This window comes from Bos grunniens, chromosome 29 (genome assembly GCF_055505025.1).
Source record: "Bos grunniens cultivar Pamir isolate PY7600 chromosome 29, Bosgru_T2T1.0, whole genome shotgun sequence".
NCBI classification, from domain to species: Eukaryota; Metazoa; Chordata; class Mammalia; order Artiodactyla; family Bovidae; genus Bos; species Bos grunniens.
In genome coordinates this window covers 2,015,330-2,033,369 of record NC_141193.1, presented here as the reverse complement: position 1 = coordinate 2,033,369, position 18,040 = coordinate 2,015,330, and the positions used below count along the sequence as shown (strand labels likewise).

Below are 18,040 nucleotides of genomic sequence, written 5' to 3'. Positions count from 1 at the left end.
TCTCGTTTGTTTCCCTTTGTTTATTTCATATTCAGTGCTGCCGTTTCATTTAGTTTGTGTTTTCCAATTTCTCCATTTTCCTCTTTTATGTTCTTTCCCAAGCCCTTACCAAGCGTAGTAGAAAGGCTTCTGTACACACATATAAATACATGAACAGTACATGACCTCCTTTGTTTCTGCGAGTCAGAGCCTCCAGCTGAGAGTCGCTTCTCCACAGACAGAAGGCGAGCACTGCCACCCCGATTGCTGTGTCCTTCTTCCTCTTCGAAGAGTGTCCCGGGAGAGGCATCACGTACTGTTTCCCTCACGGACGCCTTTGGAGTCTTGATTCACCTTCCTGACAACTACTGCCCGTTGAATCGCAAAACAGAGTTAGCCCATTTCTACCCGGAATTCTTAACTTTCCCCAGCCAAAATGTCAGGTTGAATTCAATCAAGAAACTCATCAAAAATACCTGCCCCCATTTCAGACTCTAAATGAATTAAGATCTTCCTATGTTCATCACTGATAATGGCCTGTAATTTTCTTTTTCTGTAGTATCTATATTAATGCATATATATGGATTCTAGAAAAATGATACCGATGCGTCTACTTGCAGAACAGGTATAAGACACAGATGTGGACAATGGACTTGTGGACACAGCTAGGGAAGGAGCAGGTGGGATGAACTGAGAGAGTAGTATTGAAATAAATACATTACCATGTGTAAAATTGTAAAAAAAAAAAAAAAAAAAGTTGTGAAATATTACAACTCCCTACTGAACAACCATCAACAGGAGAGTGCTGGATCCCACCAAAAAAAGATACCGCACGTCCAACGGCAAAGGAGAAGCCCCAGCAATTGTAGGAGGGGCGAAATCGCATTGAAAATTGAACCCCATACACACCAGAGACGCTTGGAGCGCTCAGACAAACCTTGTGTGCACAGGACCCAGAAACCCCACAGTTCAGTCCAGTTGAGTTCATTTCAGTTCAGTCTCTCAGTCGTGTCCGACTCTTTGCGACCCCACGAACTGCAGCACGCCAGGCTTCCCTGTCCATCACCAACTCCTGGAGCTTACTCAAACTCCTGTCCATCGAGTCAGTGATGCCATCCAACCATCTCATCCTCTGTCGTCCCCTTCTCCTCCCATCTTCAATCTTTCCCAGCATCGGGGTCTTTTCCAATTAGTCAGTTCTTTGCATCAAGTGGCCAAAGTATTGGAGTTTCAGCTTCAGCATCAGTCCTTCCAATGAATATTCAGGACTGATTTCCTTTAGGATGGACTGGTTGGATCTCCTTGCAGTCCAAGGGACTCTCAGGCATCTTCTCCAACACCACAGTTCAAAAGCATCAGTTCTTTAGCGTTCGGCTTTCTATATAGTTCAACTCCCACATCTATACATGACTACTGGAAAGACCATAGCTTTGACTAGATGGACCTTTGTTGGCAAAGTAATGTCTCTGCTTTTTAATATGCTGTCTAGGTTGGTCATAGCTTTTCTTCCAAGAAGCAAGCATCTTTTAATTTCATGGCTGCAGTCACCATCTGCAGTGATTTTGGAGCCCAAAAAATAAAGTCTCTTACTCTTTCCATTTGTTTCCCCATCTATTTGACTTGAAGTGATGGGACTGGATGCCATGATCTTAGTTTTCTGAATGTTGAGCTTTAAGCCAACTTTTTCACTCTCCTCTTTCACTTTCATCAAGAGGCTCTTTAGTTCTTCTTCACTTTCTGCCATAAGGATGGTGTCATCTGCATATCACGTTATTGATATTTCTCCAAGAAATCTTAATTCCAGCTTGTGCTTCTTCCAGCCCAGCATTTCGCATGATGTACTCTGCATATAAGTTAAATAAGCAGGGTGACAATATACAGCCTTGACATACTCCTTTTCCTATTTGGTACCAGCCCGTTGTCCCATGTCCAGTTCTAACTATTGCTTCCTGACCTGCATACAGATTTCTCAAGAGGCAGGTCAGGTGGTCTGGTACTCCCATCACTTGAAGAATTTTCCACAGTTTGCTGTGATCCACAGAGTCAAAGGCTTTGGCATAGTCAATAAAACAGAAGTAGATGTTTTTCTGGAACTCTCTTGCTTTTTTGGTGATCCAGTGGATGTTGGCAATCTGATCTCTGGTTCCTCTGCCTTTTTGAAATCCAGCTTGAACTTCTGGAAGTTTATGGTTCATTTACTGCTGAAGCCTGGCTTGGAGAATTTTGAGCATTACTTTGCTAGCATGTGAGATGAGTGCAATTGTGCGGTAATCTGAGCATTCTTTGGCATTGCCTTTCTTTGGGATTGGAATGAAAACTGACCTCTTCCAGTCCTGTGGCCACTGCTGAGTTTTCCAGATTTGCTGGCGTATCGAGTGTATAGCACTTTCACAGCATCATCTTTCAGGATTTGATATAGCTCAACTGGAATTCCATCACCTCCACTAGCTTTGTTTGTAGTGATGCTTCCTAAGGCCCACTTGACTTCACATTCCAGGATGTCTGGCTCTAGGTGAGTGATCGCACCATTGTGGTTATGTGGGTCGTGAAGATCTTTTTCGTACAGTTCTTCTGTGTATTTTTGCCACCTCTTCTTAATATCTTCTGCTCTGTTAAGTCCATACCATTTCTGTCCTTTATTGTGCCCATCTTTGCATTGAATGTTCTCTGAGACCCCACAGAGACTGAGCCAGCACTGTGTGTGCGTGTCTCCTGAGGAGGTATGCGTCAGCAGTGGACTGCTGCAGGGGCAGGGCTCTGGGTGCAGTAGACCTGGGTATGGCATACGCCCTCTTGGAGGAGGTCGCCATTAACCCCACCATAGAGCCAGCAGAACTTACACCAGACTGAGGAAACAGACTCTTGAAGGGCACAAAGCCTTGTGGGCACCAGGACCCAGGAGAAAGGAGCACTGATCCCACAAGAGACTGACCCAGACTTGCCCAGGAGTGCCCAGGGGTCTCTGGGGAGGCGTGGGTGGGCGGGGGCCTGCTGCAGGGCTGGGGGCACTGAGTGCAGCAGTGCATCATGGGACCTTCTGAAGGAGGTCGCCATTATCCTCATCACCCCCACCGTAGTTTGGTCTCAGGTCAAACAACAGGGAGGAAACACAGCCCCGCCCATCAACAGAAAATTGGGTTAAAGATTTACTGAGCACGGCCCCGCCCATCAGAACAAGACCCAGTTTCCCCCTCAGTCAGTCTCTCCCATCAGGAAGCTTCCATAAGCCTCTTATCCTTCTCCATCAGAGGGCAGACAGACTGGAAACCACTATCACAGAAAACTAACCAATCTGATCTCATGGCCCACAGCCTTGTCTAATTCAACGAAACTAGGAGCCATGCCATACAGGGCCACCCAAGATGGATGAGTCACGGTGGAGAGTTCTGACAAAATGTGGCCCACTGGAGAAGCAGATGGCAAACCACTTCAGTATTCTTTCCTTGAGAAGCACATGAATAGTATGAAAAGGCAAAAAGATAGGACACTGAAAGATGAACTCCCCACGTCGGTAGGTGCCGAATATGCTACTGAAGATCAGTGGAGAAATAACTCCAGAAAGAATGAAGAGATCGAGCCAAAGCAAAAACAATACCCAGTGGTGGATGTGACTGGTGATAGAAGTAAAGTCCGATGCTGTAAAGAGCAATATAACATAGGAACCTGGAAATTTAGGTCCATGAATCAAGGCAAGTTGGAAGTGGTCACACAGGAGATGGAAAAAGTGAATGTTGACATTTTAGGAATCAGCAAACTTAAATGGACTGGAATGGGTGAATTTAATATAGATGACCATTATATCTACTACTTCCCTTAGAAGAAATGGAGTAGCCCTCATAGTCAACAAAAGAGTCTGAAATGCAGTACTTGGGTGCAATCTCAAAAATGACAGAATGGTCTCTGTTCGTTTCCAAGGCAAACCATTCAATATCACAGTAATCCAAGTCTGTGCCCCGACCAGTAATGCTGAAGAAGCTGAAGTTGAACAGTTCTATGAAGACCTACAAGACCTTCTACAACTAATGCCCCAAAAAGCTATCCTTTTCATTATACGGGACTGGAATGCAAAAGTAGGGAGTCAAGAGATACCTGGAGTAAGAGGCAAATTTGGCCTTGGAGTACAGAATAAAGCAGGGCAAAAGCTAACAGAGTTTTGCCAAGAAAACACACTGGTCATAGCAAACATCCACTTCCAACAACACAAGAGAAGACTCTACACATGGACATCACCACATAATCAATAACGAAATCAGATTGATTATATTCTCTGCAGTCAAAGATGGAGAAGCCCTATACAGTCAGCAAAAACAAGATCAGGAGCTAATTTTGGCTCAGGTCATGAACTCCTTATTGCCAAATTCAGACTTAAATTGAAGATAGGGAAAACCACTAGACCATTCAGGTATGACCTAAATCAAATCCCTTATGATTATACAGTGGAAGTGAGAAACAGATTTAAGGGACTAGATCTGATAGATAGAATGCCTGATGAACTATGGACTGAGGTTCATGACATTGTACAGGAGACAGGGATCAAGACCATCCCCATGGAAAAGAAAGGCAAAAAAGCAAAGTGGCTGTCTGGGGAGGGCTTACAAATAGCTGTGAAAAGAAGAGAAGTGAAAAGCAAAAGAGAAAAGGAAAGATATAAGCGTCTGAATGCAGAGTTCCAAAGAATAGCAAGAAGAGATAAGAAAGCCTTCCTCAGCGATTAATGCGAAGAAATAGAGGAAAAAAATAGAATGGGAATGACTAGAAATCTCTTCAAGAAAATCAGAGATACTAAGGGAAAATTTCATGCAAAGATGGGCACGATAAAGGACAGAAATGGTATGGACCTAACAGAAGCAGAAGATATTAAGAAAAGGTGGCAAGAATACACAGAAGAACTGTAAAAAAGGTCTTCATGACCCAGATAATCACGATGGCATGATCATTCACCTAGAGCCAGACATCCTGGAATGTGAAGTCAAGTGGGCCTTAGGAAGCATCACTACAAACAAAGCTAGTGGAGGTGATGGAATTCCAGTTGAGCTATTTCAAATCCTGAAAGATGATGCTGTGAAAGTGCTGCACTCAATATGCCAGCAAATCTGGAAAACTCAGCAGTGGCTACAGGACTGAAAAAGGTCAGTTTTCATTCCAATTCCAAAGAAAGGCAATGCCAAAGAATGCTCAAACTACCACACAATTGCACTCATTTCACACGCTAGTAAAGTAATGCTCAAAATTCTCCAAGCCAGGCTTCAGCAATACATGAACCGTGAACTTCCAGATGTTCAAGCTGGATTTCGAAAAGGCAGAGGAACCAGAGATCAAATTGTCACCATCTGCTGGATCATCAAAAAGGCAAGAGAGTTCCAGAAAAACATCTACTTCTGTTTTATTGACTACGCCAAAGCCTTTGGCTCACAACAAACTGTGGAAAATTCTTCAAGAGATGGGAATATCAGACCACCTGACCTGTCTCCTGAGAAATCTGTATGCAGGTCAGGAAGCAACAGCTAGAACTGGACATGGAACAATGGACTGGTTCCAAATTGGGAAAGGAGTACGTCAAGGCTGTATATTGTCACCCTGCTTATTTAACTTCTATGCAGAGTACATCATGAGAAATATGGGGCTGGATGAAGCACAAGCTGGAATCAAGATTGCCAGGAGAAATATCATTAACCTCAGATATGCAGATGACACCACCCTTATGGCAGAAAGTGAAGAAGAACTAAAGAGCCTCTTGATGAAAGTGAAAGAGGAGAGTGAAAAAGTTGGCTTAAAGCTCAACATTCAGAAAACTAAGATCATGGCATCCAGCCCCATAGCTTCATGGCAAATAAAAGGGGGAAACAATGGAAACAGTGAGAGACTTTATTTTTGGGGGCTCCAAAATCACTGCAGATGGTGACTGCAGCCATGAAATTAAAAGATGCTTGCTTCTTGGAAGAAAAGCTATGACCAACCTAGACAGCATATTAAAAAGCAGAGACATTACTTTGCCAACAAAGGTCCATCTAGTCAAGGCTATGGTTTTTCCAGTGGTCATATATGGTGTGAGAGTTGGACCATAAAGAAAGCTGAGTGCCAAAGAACTGATGCTTTTGAACTGTGGTGTTGGAGAAGACTCTTGAGAGTCCCTTGGACTGCAAGGACATCCAACCAGTCCATCCTAAAGGAAATCAGTCCTGAATATTCACTGGAAGGACTGATGCTGAAGCTGAAACTCCAATACTTTGGCCACTTGATGTGAAGAACCGACTCATTGGAAAAAACCCTGATGCTGGGAAAGATTGAAGATGGGAGGAGAAGGGGACAACAGAGGATGAGATGGTTGGATGGCATCACTGACTCGATGGACAGGAGTTTGAGTAAGCTCCAGGAGTTGGTGATGGACAGGGTGATGGACAGCCTGGCGTGCTGCAGTTCGTGGGGTCGCAAAGAGTCGGACACGACTGAGGGAGTGAACTGAACTGATGTGTAAGATAGATCGCTAGTGGGAGTTACTATATAACACAGGGGGCTTGACCCTGCGCTCTGTGACAGCCTAGAGGGGTGAGATGGGGGTGGAGGGAGGCTCAGGAGGGAAGGGATATATGTATACTTATAGCTCATTCACATTGCTGTACGGGAGAAACCAACACAACATTGTAAAGCAATTATCCTGTAATTATAATTTTAAAAAATTTAAATTACAATAAGTAAATACATTTTAAAAAAAATTAGTTCATTTATTTAGGGAGTAAAACCAGAAGTGAAAATGTTTTCCTTCCCAGAAGGAGAAAAAAGAAAGTCAGCTCTTGTTGCTGGACTGGATGCAGCTCGGCCCTTCCCCCTGACTCCCCACACTTCGGCTGGTGTGGCTAGCACAGCCTGTATTCGCAGGAGGAATGAATGAAGTGGTGCCCACTGTGCCGGGCACGTGGAGACTCAGGGCGGCCGAGGCAGCAGGGCCTTGCTGGGAAGCACATCCTTTAGGACAGAAAGCGGGCAGACCGCCAGAAGGCGGGAAGTGGCCTCCACAGGGCGGGGCACAGCCAGGGCACCTGCGGGCATTCAGTCAATGCTTTCCGGATGAAGGCATGTGTGAGAGAAGGGTAAGGACGTCCACATCCCATTGAGCAGGAGGAAGATGAACTTTTAATCGGCGGTGTTGGCACAACTGGAGAGTCAAAGAGAAAGGGAAGAAATAGAGTTGATCGATCCTGCACTCAGCGCACAAGGGCAAAGCCTGAGCGGCTCAGAGGCTTCGCGGGAAAAGCTGAAACGAAGCCGTGTGGGCTCTACAGGAAAATATGAACGAGTTCCTCCACGAACTACATAGCAAAAACATCCCCAAGTGCGGCTGAAACCCAGAGACAATAACTGAAATCAACCAAGCAAAGCAGACAAATGACTACCTGGAGAAGAATTTGCGAACAGCAGCACAGGTCAAGGGTTAAGGGCCCTGATACCTAAGGAACGTCCGAGACCGGGAAGATGAGAGACAGTCCTGTGGACAAGCAGGTGAAAGACGTGAACAGCTCATAGGAAAAGGGATTCATGATCTTTATTCTTGTGGAAAAAATGCCCAACGTCACGGGGAACAAAAGAATGTAAATTTGAAGGTACACAGAGAGATCCTTGCTTTCTTATCTGATGGGCAAGAGTCCAGGCATTCCCGCAGGCTCCATGGGTGGAGCCGAGGGAGAGCAGGTGTTTCGGGCATGTCACCTGCCAGAGGGGGTCCTGGCGGCTTTAGGACAAGCGCTCACATCATTCGGTTGGGCTGGTTCGTTCCACGTCTAAGAACTGGCCCACAGACACTCAGGAGAAATAGAAAGCAACACACACATAAGGCCACGAGTGGTGGCTTATTTGTGTTCTGCGTGTGTGCTAAGTTGCTTCAGTCCTGTCCCTCTCTTGGCGGCGCTTTGGACTGGAGCCCGCCAGGCTCCTCTGTCCACGGGGTTCTCCAGCTAAGAACACTGGAGTGAGTCGCCTCCTCCAGGTGATCTTCCCCACCCAGGGGTCAAGCCCTGGTCTCTCACATCCCCGGCATCGGCAGGCGGTTTCTTTACCACTAGCGCCACCTGGGAAGCCCGTATCTGTGTTAGCGAAAGAATAAAAACAGCGGAAGGCCCCTCAGTGGGCGGAACCATGCTGTGGTACTGCGTACGGTGTTGTCAGTACCATCGCTAGCACTCCGAAGACGAAAGGACCCCCAGGAGTCACACCGTTAGTACCGATACTGGTGCTGCTGCTTTGAAATGACACATATGTGTGATATATGTAGTACATGTGTCATGTTAAACTTCTTAGAAACCAGGATTTTCAGTACAAGAGAAAAGAGAAATAGGAAATCAAAGGGCAAACCCATCCTTAAGTTTGAATTGGGAATGTTAACATAAACTCCTCAGCTATTTTCTCAAAATAAGACTACTTTCTATTTCTGACTGCTGAAAAGTTGTCTCATCAAAAAGAAGTAAGGATTTCATTGCATAAAAATGATACATGAAATAAATGGAGGTGGGGGGATGGAAACAGTGGCAGATTTTATTTTCTTGGACTCCAAAATCACTGTGGATGGTGACTGCAGCCATGAAATTAAGAGACACTTGTTTTTTGGAAGAAAAGCTATGACAAGCCTAGACACCATAAAAAAAAGCAGAGATGTCCCTTTGCCGATGGGCTTCCCCTGTGGCTCAGACAGCGAAGAATCCACCTGCAACGCAGGAGACCCAGGTTTGATCCCTGGGTCTCAAAATCCTCTGGAAAAGGGAATGGCAATCCCTTGGCAAATATCCAAGGGATATTTGGATAAAGGCAAATATCCAGGCAATATTCTTGCCTGGAGAATTTCATGGACAGAGGAGCCTAGTGGGCTACAGTTCAAAGGGTCGCAAAGAAGGAGACACAGCTGAGTGAGGTTTCTTTCACTTTGCTGACAAAGGTGTGTATAGTCAAAGCTGTGGTTTTTCCAGTAGTCATGTATGGATGTGAGATCTGGACCATAAAGAAGGCTGAGTGCTGAAGAACTGATACTTTTGAAGTATGGTTCTGGGGAAGACTCTTGAGAGTCCCTTGGACTGCAAGGAGATCCAACCAGTCAATACTAAAGGAAATCCGTCCTGAATATTCATTGGAAGGCCTGACACTGAAGCTGAAGCTCCAATACTTTGGCCACCTGATGCAAAGAGCTGACTCACTGGAAAAGATCCTGCTTCTGGGAAAGGTTGAGAGCAGGAGGAGAAGGGGATGACAGAGGACAAGATGGTTATTTAACATCACCGAGTCAATGGACATGAGTTTGAGCAAACTCTGGGAGGTGGGAAAGGACAGGGAAGCCTGGCGTGTTGCAGCCCATGGGGTCGCAGAGTCAGACACAGCTGAGCGACTGAACAGCACCAGCAAGATGACACGTAAAGCGAGCCTATTTTAGGAGAAACATCTGCTTTTAAATAACTACAAATACAATAGGTTAGATGGAAATGTAAAATGAAAAACCGTTACAGACAGGAAAAATGATGCTTTATATGTAAGATTGTTATTGACCAAAACTTTCTAATTAACAGTATTATTAACTCAAGTGCTTTTCACTTTAATATAAGACCTCATGGTTGGGGTTCTCCATAACCATTCTTTTTTCTTTTTGTAGACATTCTTTCTGCTTGTTATTTGAAATATGGCAATATGAATTCATCCTACAGAGATTCTAATCTATGGTTTACATTAACTTTTTGTGTAAAGGCTGCTCTTAGAGTTCAAGATGTTTTCAGTGTCAGGATCCACAGACAGCTTTGCAATCAAATGGAAAATGATGATCATTTGAAGCTGATGCATATTTTTTTTCTCTTATAAAGTAAAAAAAAAGTATGGATTAAAATATACCAAATATCTTTAAAATCCATTTTATTCAAAAGAATACTACAGAATTCTCACTGGGCCTTGGTCGGAGGCTAGGGCTCATTATTCTGAAAAGGAATAAAATAAATCAGAAAGGGACAGAGTTGAGTGCTTGCCCTTCCTCCTGGGCACGCACTGGACCTCAGGGTCACCGAGGCCCCACATGCCCTGTGTACTGAGGCTCCCGGGCAGACGACGCGGAGTCAGGGGATTGCCTGCAAGTGACCGGGAGGGAGGGCGGTGGCCGGAGGAGACGAGACCAGCCTGCTCTGAACTGGCCCCTGTTGCGCCGCCGGCGGATTCAGGCTCCGGACTGTGAGCTTTACTTCCGTGCAAGTCTCCGTATTCTGAAATTATAATCAGTAGCCACCCAAGCACCTGGGAGTTGGGGAGCCAGTTCTGGGGGTCCTGGCCCCAGCGTGGGACGTTGGACTGAATGGGAGGCCAGACAACAAGGGGTCCCCGCAAGTTTCCCGAAAGCTCAGAGGAGTTGGGGGGCCTGGGGAGGTCAGAAGAACTCGGGGGTGGGGGAGAGGGAAGTGGGTGCGTGAAGCAGGGCTGTGGCTCAGGTGAGGAGGGGCTCAGAGGGTGGGCGGGGGGCTGGGGCCAGGGAGGGGCAGGGCCAGCCCCCAGGAAACACAGGCCTGGGCTCTCAGGGGGCCTGGCTCAGCCATGGGCTCCCCAGCTGCCCTCCAGGACCCCCCCCCCCCACAGCAAGGAAAGCCCCCTGCCTCCCCAGGGACCGCTCCTTTCACACCCTGGGCTTCTGGAGGCAGAAGCTGACGGGCCCACCTGGCTGGGTGCGGACCCAGAGGCCCCCTCCCTGCTTCTCAGGCACCATGGGCCGTCTCTGGGCCTCAGAATATTCTGGAAACACCACACTCGCCTTTCTTCAGCAGCTCTTGGCCAAGACCCCTCAGCTCCCTAGACCCACGCGGGGCCAGATGTGCAAGGAGCCCAGAGGTTGTCAGGGACATAGAGAGAAACTGAGGCTGGGGTGGGGGGAGTGGTCAGAGTCCAGGCCAGGGATCTGCCCCCAGAGCTGCCCAGCTGGGACCCCACTCCAGCTCCACAGCTGGAGTGTCCACTCACCCCTTCCCTCCCGCAGAGCCCTGAGGGCCGCCCTAGGCCCGGGGTCAGCGGCAGGGAGAGAGGGGAGGAGGACTAGGGGATGAGGACGGGGCGGGCTGTGCTGCAGGGGGGCCCGCCGGCCCGGGACTCGGCCTCTCACCTGCCTCCTCTCCCTCCTTCTTGGGCAGGGGAGACCGAGGACCCCGAGCCCACAGCACCCGAGGCCGGGCGGAGGCAGGGGCATCTGTCTCCCCGCTGCCCCCGGGGACTGCCAGATGCTCACTGAGCAGCTGGCCGGCCCAGGCGGTCCCAGCCCTGGGGTCGAGCCCTGCGGCTCAGCTGGTGGCCCCCCGCGGAGGGTCCCATGCAGCCCGAGGTCCAGGCAGCCGCCGCCCTCCTGTCCCAGGTACGCGCTGGGAGTGGTGTGCGTTGTGTGGGCACCCTTGGGGGGTACGGCACACACGTGTATCGCACACGCGTGTCTGGCCGTGTGTCCACAGGTGGGGCACACAAGCCCTTTAGGGACCACGTGGGCAAAGGGGACACCCCACCCCACTCCCGAAGGCTGCCCAGAGCAGTGGGACCTGGGGGCTGGCAGCAGGGCTCCCGGAAAGCAGACCAGCTGGGGCCCTGGGTCAGGGCCCGGTCATCCGGGGCTGGGCCCGCGGAGCCTCACCCCACACTCACCCCGCCCCACCCCGGACCTAGATCCGGCTGCCCGCGTGTTTCCTTTCATCTGAGGTTAAGTCAGCTGATATTGCTGAGCTGGGCTCATGCTCCCTTGTGTCACAAGTCTCCAGATAGCCATCAGGGCCGGCCCTGCTGATACAGAGCCCTGCTGGACATGCTCTGGGGCTAAGACGTGTCCTCCAAATCCCATGCAAGTCTGAGCACTCACTTTGTTCCGGGCAGTGGGGCAGGGGTCGGCTTCAGCGCGGGGCACTGTGGTCAGAGTTGCAAGCACCCCAAGGTCCCTTCTGGCCACCCTCCCACTGGCTGCTGGGCCTCCCCCACTTCCAAGAGGATGCCTCAGGGACCAGCTCCAGAACCCAAAGCCCAGTGACGAGGGCCCCAGGCAGCTGGGATCGCACTGGGCAGAAAAGTCAGGCTTGGGGTTCGGGGTCAGCTTCCAGCTGGCAGGGCCACCTTGCTTTATCTTTGCTGGGAATTTGCCCCAGTGGCTTACGAAACTGACCTGAATCTGTTCCAGACTGCCAGCGCATCTGTTGCAAGGATGCGGGGTCACAGCCTGGGGCCCTCTTTGATAAAATCACTCCTAAAAGGTGTTCCCTCAGACACTCACCCTGATCCTTTGGTTTCCTGGGTGACCTGCTGGTGTGAAGTCGGGGACCTCTGAGCTTCATGGGATCCCCAGGACCTGGGTCTGCCCCCAGCTGGCCTGGGGAGTGAGGGCTGGGGCCTGACACACCCCGATTCTGATTAGCACGACTTGAGACCTTCCCATCCTCCCAGGTCACCTGCATGCCACCCACTGCCCGCCAGCCTCAGCTGACCCTTTGGGGGCCCCAGGCTACTGTGCACCCCAGGAGCCCAGACGGTGTCTGTGCTGGGGCGTCTGAGGAGCCATCAGGCCTTTCCTCACTAGAGAGCCAGGCGAGCGTCCCCGGCCCCTGGGAGAAGGGGGCAGGAGACCTGGGAGGTGGCCTGTCCTTGGTCCTTTGAGGCTGTGTGTCCATTTCCTGGTCAGGGTCCTCGTCCACCTCGCCAGAGCTGCTGAGCCAGCTCTTTGGCCGACCCGGCTGGCCCTCCAAAGCTACCCTGATCTCCCCCTGCAGAACCAGAGCCCATGCAGGGCCTGAGCTGAGAGTGGACTTAGAGAGGGCAGACGAGCGAGTCGGGCCAGGGAGGCTGGGGTGGAGGAGCCAACGGCAAAGCAGGGCTGGCTGGAGGAGGACGAGGGAGGGTGACTCAGCCAGCCTGGCGCTCGCTATCCAAGGGGCGCCTACTGAGTTCCCAGCCTGGCTTGGCCGTGGCATGGGGGAGGCCCTGCCCGCAGTGGGTGGAGAGTGTCTCTGTGAGACACACAGGCCAGGGGAGACACCATACAAGGACCTCACACACCACACGGTGCAGGGCTTCCCCCAGCTGCCTCCTCCTCCCGACCCCCACAGCGGCCAGAGCCTGGGGGAGAGCTGCCCAACCCTCCCCCATCTGTGGCCCCTGAGGGCTGAGACTGACTCACCCACGGCTGAGTCCAGGCGCCCGGGAGGACTTGACAGGGAGTGAGTGTGTGACTGCAGAGAGGCGTGGAAGCACGGACGGAGGGACAGACGGACGGGCGGGCAGGGGTGGGTGGGCAGGCGGACGCACAATGGGTGGGTGGACGGATGGGGTGGCTAAGGAAGGAGGAGGAGCAGATGAACCCCCTTGGCACAAACGTTACCTTCACACTGAGATGTCCCTTGACATTTAAAAGTAGAACGCCCCAACCATCCAGCTACCTCCATCCAGGTTCTCAACTGCTCTACTTTAATCATTTAATTTTAAATGATTTTAATTTTAATCATTTTTTAAATTTGTTTCTTACTTCTTTCTTTGTTGTCTGCACGTCGCCTGAGCCACGGTGCTGGTGCCTGGGGGTGGCTCAGGAAATCCACGCTGAATGACGAGCTGGCGGACGATGGGACGGCGGAAGATGAGGTGGAGGGACGGTGGGCTTGGAAAAACAGGTGGGGGTCCACGGAGGCCTCTGGTTTTGAGCTTTAACCAACCCTCAGAAGGGAGAATCTGCTTCTCAGCCTCCTCGGGGGCCAGGAAGGGAAGGGGACAGAGGGACAGCTGAGGACCGGAGAGGCTGTGGTCCCCCCGACCTAATGCCCGCATGCTGGCACTCCAACTGCACCCGCAGGGCAAGAGCACGAGTGTCCACAGACACGCGCACGCACGCACAGGGGGTATTCTCACGCCTGCAGGCACTGGACACACACCCCGATGGTCCTTGCACCGGCACTCCCTGGTGGCGCTAAAGCCAGCTCTGTTCTGAGCGCTCCCCCTCCCCAGCAGGTCCTCCAAAGCGTGTGATCATCGTCCCCACTTCACATCAGGACCTGGACCCACAGCTGTCCAAGGACTCAGCGAGGGCCACCCCACCACCCTGCACAGAGGCCGGGGCCGCCAGCCAGCCTAGCGCTGCATGGTGGGACCCGCTCTCGGTGACTGGAGAGGGCTGCTCCTCTGGAGACGGGGTGGTGGGACGCGCTCCGCACTCACGTCTGTTTATTGCGAGACAATCGCTTTACAACCTCGTGTTAGTTTCTTCTGAACAACATCGCGAATCAGCCATGTGTAGACACATATCCCCTCACCTAGAGCCAGACATTCTGGAGTGCGAAGCCAAGTGGGCCTTAGGAAGCATCACTATGAACAAAGCTAGTGGAGGTGATGGAATTCCAGCTGAGCTATTTCAAATCCTAAAAGATGATGCTGTGAAAGTGCTACACTCGATATGCCAGCAAATCTGGAAAACTCAGCAGTGGCCACAGGACTGGAAAAGGTCAGTTTTCATCCCAATCCCAAAGAAAGGCAGTGCCAAAGAATGTTCAAACTACCGCACAATTCCACTCATCTCACACACTAGCAAAGTAATGCTCAAAATTTTCCAAGCCAGGCTTCAACAGTACATGAACCGAGAACTTCCAGATGCTCAAGCTGGATTTAGAAAAGGCAGAGGAACCAGAGATCAAATTGCCAACAGCCATTGGATCATAAAAAAAAGCAATTCCAGAAAAACATCTACTCCTGTTTTATTGACTATTCTAAAACCTTTTTGTGGCTCACAACAAACTGTGGGAAATTCTTAAAAAGATGGGAATACCAGACCAACTGACCTGTGTCCTGAGAAATCTGTATGCAGGTCAGGAAGCAACAGCTAGAACTGGACATGGAACAATGGACTGGTTCCAAAATGGGAAAGGAGTATGTCAAGGCTGTATATTGTCACCCTGCTTATTTAACTTATATAAAGACTACATCGTGAAATGCTGGGCTGAATGAAGCACAAGCTGGAATCAAGACTGCTGGGAGAAATATCAATAACCTCAGATATGCAGATGGCACCACCCTTATGACAGAAAGTGAAGACGAACTAAAGAGCCTCTTGATGAAAGTGAAAGAGGAGAGTGAAAAAGCTGGCTTAAAACTCAACACTCAAAAAACTAAGATCATGGCATCTGGTCCCATCACTTCATGGCAAACAGATGGGGAAACAATGGAAACAGTGAGAGGCTTTATTTTCTTGGGCTCCGAAATCATTGCAGATGGTGACTGCAGCCATGTAATTAAAAGACCCTTGCTTCTTGGAAGAAAAGCTATGACCAACCTAGATAGCATATTAAAAAGAAGAGACATTACTTTGCTGACAAAGGTTCGTCTAGTCAAAGCTATGATTTTTCAGTAGTCATGTATGGATGTGAGAGTTGGACCATAAAGAAAGCTGAGGGCCGAAGAACTGATGCTTTTGAACTGTGGTGTTGGAGAAGACTCTTGAGAGTCCCTTGGACTGCAAGGAGATCCAACCAGTCCATCCTAAAGGAAATCAGTCCTGAATAGTCATTGGAAGGACTGATGCTGAAGCTGACGCTCCAATCCTTTGGCCCCCTGATGGGAAGAGCTGACTCATTGGAAAAGACCCCGATGCTGGGAAAGACTGAAGATGGGAGGAGAAGGGGACGACAGAGGATGAGATGGTTGGATGGCATCACTGACTCAATGGACAGGAGTTTGAGCAAGCTTCAGCAGTTGGTGATGGACAGGGAGGCCTGGCATGCTGCCGTCCATGGGGTCACAGAATCGGACACGACTGAGCGACTGAACTGAACTTGAGGAGTCCCCTCACTCTCTGACCTCCTCCCACCTGCCCCTCATTGCGCCCGTCCAGGTCATCACAGAGCGGGGAGCTGAGCCCCCTGTGTTACACACCAGCCTCCTTCAGGCAGTCGGGGGAAGGGGGAGTGAGCTGGGGGTGGCTCCTTCCTGGAGCTCCAGAAAACTCCAGAGAGAATGGTGGAGGGAGAGGGAGCGAGCCCGGGCCGGGGGCTGTGCCTGAGGGTCCGCTCAGCCCCTGCCAGCCTCTCCCTGTGTCTGTGATGGGTTAACGCTCCCCCCGCCCCCCAGGGGCTGAAGGAAGGACTGGCACCTGGCCCGGAGGTGGGTGACTGCAGGCGCTGCTTGTGGGGCCGGGGCCTTCCTGCCACCCCTGGCCCTCCTCATCCCAGTCATGCTCCTGTTGCTGGGGCCACAGACGAGGCTTCGCGTGCCCAGTGCAGGGTCCTGGGCTGGGAAGACGTTGAGGGTCACTCTGTGGGGAGGGCACTGGCAAGGGGCCTGAGGACCCATGAGGAACAGCCTCAGAGCCGTGGACATTCTTGCGGGCCTGCCCGTCTCCTGAGTCCCAGGCGGGGAGCCACAGAAGACCCGGGAGAACGGGGGTCAGTGAGGCGGGGAGCGAGCCTGGGCTACTCAGCTTGGAGGGGGCTTCCACAGCGTGGCCCACCAGGTCTCAGCCTTCCCCACAGACGTGCAGGTCAACCCAGAGGTGGCAGGCGGCGGCGGCCTGCTCTGTCCTCTCCAACCTGAAGTGACCAGAGGTGGTGTCCCCCACGAAGGACCAGGGCAGGGTCCTTCCTGTCCAAGGGCCTGAGTCCAGACCTTATGCAGACCCAAGCGAGGACCCCAGGCTGATGGGGAGACGTGGGGCCAGCTGGGCCCCTCTTTGGGTTGTGGCTTCTGTCCCAGGAAACTAAGAGCAAAGGTGGCTGAGTCTTCCTGCAAATTCAGCCCTGCGTGGCAGCAGCATGCATGGGCCGGGACTGCCCCCTGTCCAGGGGGCGGTGTGTCCCTCTCTCCCAGGCCTCAGCAAGGAGCAGAAGACGAGTGTGTCTCGGTGGAGAGCCTGCGGTTAGGAGTGGGACCCGCCGTCCCCAGACAGAGGCCTGGGACCTGGCACTCGCTCTGCCAGGCGAGGCATCTCCCCACAAATGAGGGGTCAAGCGAACTCAATCCCGTCCTGAGTAGGGAGCCGGGAGGATGGAGGCAGCTGAGAAAAAGCAGAGCAGGACTCAGGCCTCGGGAGGCCCCGGCCATGTCGTGGGCGCAGGCGGCACCTGGCGTCTCCTCCCTGAAGTGGCCCCTCGAGGGCTGTAGCCCCTGCTCCCAAGGCTCCCCGATGGCACTGGCTCACATAAACGCCAGCCCGCACCCCTCGCCCACTCACTGGCTGCGTCGCCTCTGCAGCTCCGGTCCTGGAAGGCTCAGTGGCCGACGGTCCCCGGCAGGAAGCAGGCGGGCAGCACACGAGTTCCCCTCGGAGGGTCAGGCCTCCTGAAAAGTGATGCCAGGTGACACAGAGAGAAAGACCAGGGGAGGCTGCTGAGCTTGTGTGGCAGGGTGGGGGGTGCGGGGAGACAGCAGGGGGGCCTCTGAGGTTGGACGAGGGTGCGAGGAGGCCAGGTGGCTGGAGAAGTGGGCAGTGGGCAGGCCAGGGCGGTGGGTTCCGGGTTGGGTGTCATTGCTGGAGTAATAGGGAGCCATGGAGACTTGCAGGCAGGGAGGAGCAGAGCCTGGTACTAGGCTGGAGGTGGCCGGAAAGGGGAGTCCTGGGGGCAGCGGTAGAGGGCAGGGCTGGAATGGAGGGTGGGAGGAGGGGAAGTACCATGTGCCTCCTGCCCCACAGGCTCGGAAGTTCTGGGGACACCCCCTCACCCTCCACACGGCCTGGGCAGGACACTGGCAGGACCCCCGGGGGGCCGGGCCCCAGGCCAGCAGGGCTGTGTGACCCAGTCCCACCCCTTGCCAGGGCTGGGTCTGGCCTTCTGCCCAGGAACCCCAAGGACGGCCTCTTCCCCCCAGAATCTGGTCCTCAGGGTCTCAGGCCCCAAGGGCTTGTGGTGTCCGGGTCCCGGAGCCCCACTTACCTGGAATCCAGTCTTTCCTGAGGGATCTCAGGCGGCCCCTCCCCTCCCTGGGAGCGGTGGGGGGGCTCCAGGCTACACTATGGCTGCTCCGGCCCGGACAGCTGTTGTGTGCAGAGACACAGCGGCCTCTGCGGGCCAGGCCTCGTCCACCGGCCCCGACTCAGCCCGTGGTCCTGGGGTGC

General features: G+C 52.0%; 1 long non-coding RNA gene across 2 annotated transcripts; it reads right to left on the bottom strand.

Moving 5' to 3' along the window:
- Positions 1–9,844: 9,844 nt before the first annotated feature.
- LOC147341699 (uncharacterized) lies at positions 9,845–18,015 on the bottom strand. Of its 2 annotated transcripts, none has more exons than XR_015157613.1 (6): positions 17,859–18,015; positions 17,159–17,265; positions 13,475–13,686; positions 13,130–13,283; positions 12,230–12,346; positions 9,845–10,202 (listed from the first exon to the last, which is right to left on the bottom strand). It is a non-coding gene; the product is annotated as an uncharacterized LOC147341699 (long non-coding RNA). The 2 variants fall into 2 exon arrangements; XR_015157614.1 differs by having other exon boundaries at positions 13,475–13,689; positions 17,859–17,990.
- Between the last annotated feature and the right edge of the window lie 25 nt (positions 18,016–18,040).